The sequence below is a fragment of the Aplidium turbinatum genome, chromosome 16 (assembly GCF_918807975.1).
Source record: "Aplidium turbinatum chromosome 16, kaAplTurb1.1, whole genome shotgun sequence".
Taxonomy (NCBI): domain Eukaryota; kingdom Metazoa; phylum Chordata; class Ascidiacea; order Aplousobranchia; family Polyclinidae; genus Aplidium; species Aplidium turbinatum.
Window position 1 is genome coordinate 18,540,494 of NC_137487.1, and position 12,117 is coordinate 18,552,610.

At 37.1% G+C, this 12,117-nt stretch overlaps 1 pseudogene; it reads left to right on the forward strand.

Moving 5' to 3' along the window:
- The first annotated feature begins 1,218 nt into the window (after nucleotides 1-1,218).
- LOC145785285 (protein CFDP2 pseudogene) lies at nucleotides 1,219-2,103 on the forward strand (annotated as a pseudogene).
- Nucleotides 2,104-12,117: the final 10,014 nt, after the last annotated feature.

Below are 12,117 nucleotides of genomic sequence, written 5' to 3' on the forward strand. Positions count from 1 at the left end.
CAGGAAACGGTTTCATCTTACCTTTACCGTCTAGCCTCGGAATTCTAAATTTTGGCAGACGCCAGACAATGCTGTGTAACCCAGCAGTGTCATAGCTACAAACAGTTTTTTAAAGGGACAAATATGTCTTAATGCTTAAAAAAAAGAGTTTGTTTAAAAATATAATTGCTAGATGCAGTCAAACATCTATGAAACGACATTCAACATGTAATACAATGCCATTAAAACGATGTAATAGTATTAAAAACATATTTTTTTGGGGCAAGTTTGAGGGGGTAATTGCTTCCTCAAGCCTTTATATGGCTACGCCATGCTTAAAACCGAAGAGAGATGTTGGTAGCCTACTAACAGCAAGGATGCTTCCGCTACCTTCAAGGGCGTTTACAGGGTGGTCTAGGTGGTACTTTTGGACCCGGTCCCGGAATATTTAAGGGGCCCGGATTTAAAAAATTCCCCGCGAGTTCAAACATTATCAAGATCTTAATATAATCAGATCTAAATGAATTGCCATCAGAGGTTAAAACAGCCATTTCAGTCGTCAGGTGGTAAAGTACTGGGCCCACTTCAGCTTTCTGGCGGTAAAACAGCCACTTCTGCCTCCAAGCAGTAAAATAAGAATTTAGTCAAGTAGCCTATAGTGATTTCCCTAACAACGAATATTACCTGAAACACGAATTTCAAAATAAACAGGCTAATATTTGTTTAAACCCAAAAACTGAAATGGCACAGGTAAGAAGACTACTATCACTATTTCTGCACTAAAAATTAGACTAAAACCCCTTTTCAGATTGCAGCAATCAGCAAATGTTTGACCTAGGCCCAAACACCTTTCCCAAATCAAATTGAAAACTTTCTGTCTGTCTGCAGTGCTGTCAATTCTCTTCTGGTGAGCCTAGAATGACCAGCGAAACATCAATGGAATCGGCAAGTAATACTCTAGCGCCATGTAACATATACAAGTTCAAAAAAGCAACCGCTAGGTAGAGATAGTAAGTTTTGCAGTTGAAGAAATTTTAAGATTACGCAAGATTTGTTAAATAACCATGCTTAAACGACATCAATAAAAGTTTGTAGAGTACACAGCCTTTGTATTCATAACTTTGTCGATGAAGAGGGCCCGAAAATAAATTGGTATCGGGCCCGAGAATTCCTGTCAACGGCCCTGGCTACCTTACACACTACGTAGACTTATTGAGGAAAGAGGAAACTAGAGGAAAGATGCTCAAACTAGCAACATGGAATGTACGAACATTGCATGCTATAGGGCGTTATGACAATTTAAAACAGGAGATGAAAGAAATGGGAATTGACATTATGGGAGTTAGTGAAACACGGTGGAAAGATAATGGTAAAATAGCAGATGATGGTTTGGTAATGATCTATTCAAGCGGATGTAAACATATGCATGGAGTGGGAATTCTAATGAAGAAAAGCGTGGCATCTGCAATGATGAGATATTGGCCAATGTCCAACAGAATTATAATGATGAAACTGCAAGGAACCCCTTTCAACATAAATGTTATACAGGTATATGCACCAACACAAGATCATACAGATGAAGAAATAGAAGAATTCTATGACAAGATAAACAATGTTTTATCATACACCAAAAGGAATGAAATTACGTTCATAATGGGAGAATGGAATGCGAAAGTTGGAAACCAATATGAATTTTCAATAACAGGACATTATGGTTTGGGAGAAATGAACCAACGAGGAAGACGACTATTGGAATTTTGCAAACTCAATCAGCTGGTAATAGCAAACACTTTATTTCAACAACCACCTAGACGACTATACACATGGCATAGCCCTGGAGATCAATATCGTAACCAAATTGACTTCATTATGATAAATCAAAGATTCAAGAACTCAATAAAACAAGCCAAAACGTATCCTGGAGCTGATATAAACTCTGATCATAATCCAGTTGTTGTAAAGGTGCAAATAAAACTGAAAAAAATGAAACGAAACCCCATTTTGGAACAGTTAGATATGAATCAACTTACAACTGAAGAAACGAAACGACAGTACAATCTTTTGGTGAACAACAAATTTGCCTTACTGAACAAGGAATCTGGACCACAAGAAGGTGACAATTGAAAACCAATGGCATGAAATACAGAAGAACTTGAATGATGCAAGCAAAAAAGTTTTAAAACAAAAGAAAAAAGCCTCTAAGCAACCATGGATGAATCAAGAGATTCTAGACTTGATGATAGAAAGAAAAAGAAACAAAGACAATAACATCCAGTATTTTAATCTACATAAAGAAATAAATCAAAAGTGCCAAACAGCAAAACAAAAGTGGTGGGATGAACAGTGTGAAACTATAGAACAATTTGAAGCCACGCACAAGTCACGAGATATGCATCAAAAAGTTAAAGAAATGACTGGTAATAGAAAGTCAAAAGCAAGACAAAACAATTGCATCAAGGATAAAGACGGAAAAATGATTTTTGACCGAGATCTGGCGACGCGAAGATGGGCAGAGTATGTTAGCGACCTGTATGGAGATGAGAGAGGAAATATTCCTGCTATTAATAATGAAGAAGGTGAACCAATACTGGAATCTGAATTTGATGAAGCCATAAATGAATTGAAAATCCATAAAGCTCCTGGTAAAGATCAAATAACAACGGAAATGATAAGAGCTCTGGATTGTGAAGGACTAAAACATATTTATAACTTATGTAATAACATCTACATGAATGGCCACATACCACTAGAAATGAATGAATCCATTCTTGTCAAACTGCCGAAGAAGCCAAAAGCCACACAGTGTACAGAATTTAGCACCCTTAGTCTGATGAGTCATATACTAAAAATTTTGCTGAGAGTCGTTCTCAGAAGAAATAGAAAAATCATCGAAAATGAAATTAATGAAACTCAAAGTGGTTTTATGCCTGGAAAGGGAACACGGAAAGGAATTTTCAATATGAGAACTATATGTGAACGTTACAACCAAATCAATAAAGATGTTTATACCTGCTTTATAGACTATGAAAAGGCCTTTGACCGAGTTAAACACGAAAAATTGATGCAATATTTGGCTGATATAGGTTTAAATGGAAAAGATCTGCGACTGATAGCTAATCTATATTGGACGCAAAAGGCATTTATTCAGATGGAAGATGGTTTATCTGGTGCAATGGACATAAAACGTGGAGTTCGCCAGGGATGTATACTATCTCCATGTCTATTCCACCTGTATACTGAAATGATTTTCAGACAGATTGATGGAATGGAGGGTATCAGCATAGGAGGTATGAACATATCCAACCTACGGTATGCAGACGATACTGTTTTATTGGCGGAATCAGCAGAAGCTCTCCAAACAATAATAGAAAAAGTGAACAATATTGGAAAGGAATATAACATGAAAATCAACACAAACAAGACGAAAACGATGATTATTACAAGAAAAGAAAATGTACCAAGTTTAAATATTACTATTGACGGAATGCTGGTCGAGCAAGTCAAAAGCTTTACCTATCTGGGACACACAATAACTTTTGCGCTTGATGTGAATGATGATTCGTACGATTTCTTCATTTTTCACTTCAAGTATATTTTAGGTTTTGTAGAAAAGTATTCAGTACAGTTTTATTAAACTGCAAAAAACAATAAATCTTCGAAAAAAGCAACCGCTTGTACCAACTCCGACCAAACTGTGATCCACCAATTACATCTAGGAAGCGTTTGTTTCATCCGTTGCTAACGACGTCCACTTAGGATGACGTAATACCACCAAAGTCGTCCCAGAGCAGTGAAATATGGAGTTTCGCCTGTGGTGGCGCTGCGGAGCAGTCGTTTGATTAAATTACGCCCTAACCAGTCGAGCTACGAGGTTAAGATTAAAAAGTTCGCTAAGTGTAATTCTGCGCTAGGAAATGCTTTAAAAAGTCACTATACTTGGATCCAGCCTGTCAGGGGCACTTTAAGCTGACGCAGGATGCACTTTGTGACGTCAAAATAACACCAACGGTCTCAAGCACGCGGCCGCGAGGACTTTTGGCGCGGCTCTAACATTATTTTAAAGCTTGGATAAAACCAAGGGTGTCAAACTCAAATTGCTCTGAGGGCCAAATGAACACTTGTAGAATAACCAGAGGGAAGCAATACACAGTAAAAAGTCAATAAACAAAATAACACAGTTAAAACGCAATAAAAAAGGTTCTTAAAAACGCACCAAGAACGTTAGATTGCAAAAAATGTAACAACAAAGAGATGGAAAAAATGTACAAACGCAAAAAAATACAAACAAAAACAAAAAAGAATGCAAACAAAACGACGAACCTGGAAAATAAAAATTTGGAAGTAACTTTCAAAGGCGCGGAAACAACTAAACCCGTGAAGACCTGACTTCAGCAAATACCAAAGTTACTATTGCGATAAAGACACAGACAGTAAGAAAAAAGTCAATATGATTGTGATGTAACAATAGGAGTTACTTGCACGCAATAAAATAGCAGGACAGCAGTGCTACAAAATCTTCTGACGTTTGATGGGAATTTTGAGATGATTCAGACTTTTTGAGCAATTTCAAAGTGAATTTTATCTTTCTAAATCTATAGAAAAAATATATACTGTAATTGTTAATTATTTTAAAGTTTAAGAATGCATCGCAGGCCGCACCACAAGTCCTCGCGAGCTGCTTGTTTGAGACCCTTGGTTTACACTGTCGTTTCAACGTCTTTATAGGTTGTAAGTGAAATTTATTGTTACGCACCTGTCAAAAACACGCGCATTTCAAAATACGAGTCGCTTAGTCCTGCCCGCTTTGGCTTCAACAAGTCTTTTCCTACGGAGAAAAATCTCTCCACCTTAGCACTGGAAGGAATTGAGGTGTTGTGTGTAATAAGGAGACGTTGTAAATCGGCACTAGGAAAGCTCAAGGACTTGCTTCTGTCTGTAAAAAAAAAGGGCTCTACAATTGACTTTTCTTTCCGTACTAACGTTTAATGCGATTGCACCACTTTAGACCTGGAGACATGCCAAGTTTAAAAAAACTGAAGAGAGGATTTGGTTGTGGTCATTCTTTATAATTTGATCACGAAGTTAATTTAAAAAAAAAAACAAGTAGGCCAATTGACGCTCTGCATACCTTAGGCATATATCTAACTTTTGCAAGAAAATGAAGGTTCTGTGTTATGTAATAACACGACTCCACCTTTATCCGGCCAGATGTTTTGCCTATTTTGTAACCAAGACAATCAGATCATTTGTCAAGACAATAATTTCCAGAATTACCAGTCGCGGTTTTCTAGCAAATTGTTTCGTTACATTTCGAACCGATTGTTATATAGAATAAATATTAGTTCTATTACCCAATTTTCTATTATCCAGTAACTTTACTTTGCCCGACGTTTCAATTTCGAAAAAATGTCTGGAAACTCCGTCATGTTTTTGTCCATTGATTGTGAATCTTTATTGTCAGACTGAGAAAGCTTCTTTGAGAGCTTAATCTTAGCAGTTTTACATACTTGTAGACTCTCGTAGAGGCTTTAACCCTTACGAGGTTGGGCTCCCTGGAGTCTTGCTCAGTTTGGGGGGGGGCTGTCGATTCTTCTTATGCTTTAGGAGTGATATCTCTGTTATTTTTTAAGGTACGGCTTCAAACTTTGGGATTCACTTTGTAAAATTATTCACGCTGAGCATATCCGAAAATTAAATCTATGTAAATTTTAGAACTGCTCATAGACGTTGAAATGTTGAGGTGACTTATGACTTTTGGATTATTTTGCGATTAAAGCAATTGTAGCGTGAGTTTACACATTATTTTTTGGTAGAGTAATGAAGAACATGCATTGCCATGTTGTGATTAAATTTTTTTTACATAATCTCAATTTGAATCTATATTTTTCATGCAAAATAATAACTTTTCCCACGCTCAAAATAAAGCTCGCTTCTTGACTAAAAGAACAATGCTTCATCAATTACATGCAGTAATGAGATTTCTGAACGCGTGTCACACCAATTTGGATTACGATCTTGTGACCTCGGTTCCAAGAACAGCAACTCCTACGCTTTATTAACAAATGTAGACCAGCTGAAGAAGCAGGGTGGCGTTTATCAAATACTATTATGTAATCCACGAAACGAATGAAAGATCATGCAACAAAAAAAGCGGTTTAAATGCAATGTATTGTAGTTGCAACAGCGTCTCTCAATGTAAGTTCAATGTGAACTCGGCTACATACAAGGCTAGTACTAGGAGTAAGATTACCCGATAAAGTCGATGATGCTTTACATAAACAGAAGTCAGAAAGAAATTCAAAATAAAACAGTTACGGTTCATTAATTAACAGAACGTCACAACGCTTTTCATCAAAAGGAAAATCTGTAATGCCTCGGGTCATTTTCTTGTGGATTCAATAAGCTCTCTAAGATTCATATGCCACACACTAAAATCCAAACAATATTTAGATTTATTCAAAGTAGTATTTATTATGCGTCAAATCATTGTGAACCTGGAGAAATACTTTACAAAGAATTAGCTGCCTTTTTTTTTTGCCTAATGGGCGTTTATGCGATAAAAATGTCAGTTTGGCAGCAAAATATTGATAAGTATTTTGATTTGGTTACAGCAATACCGGACTGCAGCAATTGGCACAAGGCTCTTTCAGCAACGTTTATCAACTTGATTCAATGGTAAAGCAACCTGTGTTCTGTCAGGTTATGTACACACAAGTTCAGAAATATTTAGGAATATGCAATGAGGCACATTGAAATTACAAGTGGCTGCACATTTACAGTTCGATAATACGAGGAATTAAATACAAGCTAATACAATCATTTCGACGTGGATTCAACATTGCAAGACAATGTAAACATGCGCGGGTTTGCAATTAGATTACTTCTCTTCTATCCTTGTTTGTATAAAAGTCATAAAATCAGTCGTTGTATCCGTGCTAAAATTCAGCTATGTTCAAACCGCATTATATTGATATTTTCTAAATAGAAAATGGATTTATAAAATATGAATACAATACTGTTTCAGCATATAAAAATGCTGAATTTTACATCGAGTATTACGATTAGTTTTATGACCCACTTTTTATACAAAAAAGGATAGATGATTTTGATAAGCAATCTAATTGCAAAACCGCACATGTTTACAAGTATTCAACGTCTTGATATGTTGAATCAACGTAAAAATAGCTATCTGTCTAATAAAAGGAAAAAAGGAAAATCTCTCATTGAGCTCCGCGTTTTATTTAGGCTGTGGTTGAAGCCAAAGTTTATAAAACCGCAATCATTCAAATAGTTTATTCTGCGCAAAAGCAAACTTGACATACTCGTATGGAATGTGCAGGGCATAAAGGCTTTTCACAGCATTGACATTGGCCACGGTTTTTTGGTAGTTTATTTTTTCTGGCTTTGGCACCTTCTCAATAAGCAAACGCAGTAGTTGTCCACCGTGGGGACTTCGCTTTGCACGTGAATGAACCCATCCTTTGGTCGATGATATCGGTGCCACCCTTTGTGAAGTCGTAAAGCTTATACAAGCCTGGCTTCTTTTTGCCGTCATCCTTGGTAATCCCCAATAGAGGTTGCATGGTCGTCAACATCAACACATTCCGCATGCCAGAATTCTTCGTTTTTACTACATAAGAATGTAGGCTGAGATCAGCCTCACTCGTCTGCCAATAAATTTCGTACGAAGATTTCTCCCTACCACTCACTTGCTTCACTTCCAGGGGTATTCCTCTACGTATAGCGTTGAGGGTTCCAGCTGACGTTATACCCCTCTCAAGCAACCACTGCGCGAGTGGTATGGAGGTGTAAAAGCGCTCATACAAAATATTCCGACCTTGAAGGTCACCGTGTTGTTCCAGGCTCATCACCATTCCTTTTACCAGTTCTTCTGTTCCACAAACGTAAAAATTAAATGGCTTTTCCTTCGGTTTACCTGAATAGACCGATGCCGCAAATGTGTATGAGAATCTGCTGGCGTTTACCGACTTGAACAGAAGGCCATATTTCGCAGGCTTGTTTGGATTATATTGCTTGAAGGCAATTTGTGTCCTCATGGGGTATAGCGTTTTGTCCAACGACAAGTAGTCACCTGGAATGACATGTTTGCCGCAGTTTTCGTTAAACATTTCGAAAACGACTCGAAATGCGGCCAACCGGTCATTCTTCCAACGTTGCGGCCTAGTATTTTGGTCGTCGAACGAAATGTTCGAAAATAAAAATTTAAAGCGGTTCTTGCTCATTGTTGCACTAAACACGGGATGTCCTTGCAGTTGATTGAACAATACATCCGTGGAATGACCAGCCTGTCCTAAAAGCCCCCGAAAATACTCCAATTCAACAAAGGCCAGCATCTCCTCGTTGTTGGTTGGGCCAAAATAACAGTATCTGCTGTCATCTAAAATTCTCTCTGGCAATTGAGAAATGAGTGTGGCAATTTTTCTATTTGTTTCTTGAACAATAATGTTCAAAATGTTTAAAGAAAAAAATAGTTCCCATGCTTGCCGAGGGGTCTTGGCTTCTTTGGCTTCTCCTCTAACACCAATCGGGCCAGATATAATGTTAGCCCGGCCCCTTCTCCCATTGTGGACCGGTCTCGCATTAGACCAAGTAATGCTGACGCTGCCCTCTTGTCTGTTCTTTGGCTTTTCTACAAAAGTTGTATAAGACTTCAGTGTGTCAGGAAAACTCAACAGCATCGTAGTTGTTCATGTCGAGATAGGAATCTATGCTGTTCACCAGTCTTTTCGATGTTATAATCCGTCCTGATGGCGCAAACTCCGGTTGAACATCGCCCATGGAAGGTAACTGGTCGTCAATCTCGATCGGAATCGCTGTTGCGGAAGTTGACGGAGAAGAATCCGCTTCTTCATCTGAATCGGAGTGCCATAAATCCTCCAAATCATCCGCCTGGCTTTCGTCGTCAGAATCCAGTAAAACATGTTGCAATATTTCTTCAGCACTGAATCCTTGCCTTGCCATGTTTTATTTAAAAGTGAAAAGGACGTAATTTTTTTAATAATGGCGTTGAAATACTAAAGAAAATGTATAGTGAAACAAATTGTTAGTCCCATAGAAACTAGTTAGAAAAAAACTGTTACACAGAATTATAAAAATCGAGAATAAATCAAAACTTTGCAATATAATAAATTGTCAGACCGTTGTTAAAAATTGTGAAGTGCACTTTACATATTTACTGATGATGAAACTATATGAATGCTATGGTTATCTATGGTGATTCAGATTAGCTTTTTGAGCAATGCTTCACGTTTATGATAAACTACACGTAGAAGGGAAATCCAACAGGCGTTTGCACAATATCGTCGTTTAGCGACGTAGATTCGACGAAAGCGGCGTAATAATTAGTAGGCCTACCTGGTATCAATATTGGCTGTTTCTGCAATGTTGCGTTATGACCATGAACGCCACGTGGCTTGAAAAACAACATTATAACGCTGAATGAAACCATGTGCATGAAACTGATAATCTATCTAATAAAATTATCTCTGATGTAAATTCAACGATTGGGCAATGGTATGTCTCAACAAAATTACCAAATATTCCATCATTTTGACGGCTAGAATGCATTGTTGAACCTAAACCGAAAAATATAGATGCGTTGTTCATTCATAATTTTTGATATTTGTTTATATGTTTAGTGAAAATAAGCTGTCATTCTTGTTATTATATTGAAAACGAAAAGAGCAGTTTGCAAAACGTCTATATTACCATGAATGCGGTTTCATCTATTTTGATTGTCCCTTGCTGTAGGCCTACTCAGGCAAGTTGTAATTATCACAATCTAACTTTTCCAAACTGTGAGCACTATATCTCGATGCGCATTTGTGTATTGTGAGAAAATTTTGATGGTGTCCAAAAATCAAATACTATTTACAAAATAACTCGGTCTCTTACAATATCCTCATATGTCACATCAACAAATACTTTCCTGACTTACCAATAGGCCTAACTAAGGTAATAAAGAAACATTCTACTAACGGACAGTTTAGTGATAAAAAAAATCCAAAAGTTTGATATTTCTTGCAAATGCAAACAATATAAGTTTTTCATAAAAAGATGAAGTTCAATAGCATTACAAGAATTCCATCACCATAATTCAAAAAGAACCTTTCCATTACTTGGGTTGACCCTTGCGATTACCCCGCATATGAGTTATGTTATGTACCACTATAGTTCACCGTACTGCCGATTGCCTAAAGCATGAAAAAAGTTGCATCTGTCTGCGGTTATAAGTTATATTTTTTTCTAAATTCAACTAAAACAGCTATTCGCATTATGAAACAGTTGGATAAGTGCCATAAATCAAACTATGGAATAAGTTTGTATCTCTATAAAAACGCCTGCCTGCAAAATGATACCATGTTCATAAAAATTACTAGATGTACATAACGCAATATACTTTATGATATTATATTTTCTGATTATACATTTCCAGTCCTTGTCACAGACTGCATAATGCTTACTCATTCACTTTCAATGTAACTGAAAGTAGTTGTTAGATAAAACCTATATATCACACGCGCCATCAAGTAAAAGCGTTCTATTTTACATTGATTGGATTGGCTCAATATGAGATGGCTACTTCTAAACTACACTTATGAAGGCAGAGTCTGCAATTGCTTGAATTTTTGCAGGTGTTACCTACAATAAATAATGCGATTAATCGAATACAATTCTCACACAACTCGTGAATATGTCTAGTCAATCAGCGCTGACATAATGCTGGATGATGCATTATTGTTTATTGAATAATTTAGTAAATATGCGTAACTTCATTTGTTTGTTATTGTGAGACGAAACTAGGAAAAATGGAAATAGAAATGGATAAAATAAAGGTATTTTTATTCAATGTAAACGCGCTGCCGCGTGTCATTATCTAACTAAAATATCTCTCGCCGCTAGCCTATGTCGATTCATCGTTTTCTGACGTCACGTCCATTCGATAATAAACGATTTCTTTCATGCATTCTCAGTTCAGTTTGGCAGTTACCCGCCTTTCCGTCGATTCAACGTTGCAAGACGTCGCATAAGTTCATATCTTTAGTTTGGTAAACGGAGATAAGATTTCATTGTGACATTGCTATGCAAACTTATATTTCACATGAGACAACTTGACAAGTAAATACACAAGTTTTCACAATTTATGACGAGTTATAGCACATGGAAATGTTACGCTACAATTGCTTTGCGAGGTACTGCATCGCGGTTTAGTTTATCAGTGACAGTGAACCTGGTACAAGAAGCCTCGAATATATTGATTCAACTAAGCTGCATCACGTATAAACGTGGTGGAATGATCGTCCTTTTCACAAAAGCGTGATGTTCTGGTTTATCCTACACAAATGAGAAGTGTATTGCATTTCAAATCTTTACATGTCGACTTGGAAATAAATGTTTACAAGTATATGTGAGAAGCTTTGGGAACATCGACGCCTTTTCTGCTTTTGATAGTGTGTCGGACAAAAGGAAAGATTTGAAACCAAAATCATAATATGTTACAGAGCAGCTTCTATAGTAGGCAATAACGTTGTAGCCTATGCTTTGTTTGATTGAAAGGACATAATTGTCTGCGAAAAACTATTCTCGCTCTAGATGCATTGGCACCAAGTCTTATGTTTAATTTTACGCAATTTCAACCGCAAGCGACGGTAACTCATCGTATCAAAGTTGAAACTTTTCTTGTATCGACGTCGCTTATAAGCCGTGGTGAGAACAAAAGGTCCACGCATACTGTCAATTTCCTTCACGCTGTGAAGCAGTTAGGATTAACGAGACATGGGCCAAATTAATTACTTTCATCCAGCTGGTGGGAAAATTTTGAACAATAGAATATGAAATATTTCAGAGGATGTGCTGAGAAATGCCTTATATCTCTCAATTTATAACCTTTATTCGCTCAAAATTTAAGCTCAATAGAGGTGAATGAAAGTTAGGAAAAGTCAAGAAATCTCATAGTCGCAGCCTCAGTGGTTTTAGAGATACAACTGTTGATGCAAAAAAGTTGAATTGACAGCCCCCCCCCAACCTTCAAACAGTTAAATCACTGACGCAGGCACAGTCACCCAGATTGACAGAGTAAATTTTCCGATTGTAGAAGTACTGTTGGCGGGGAATTAT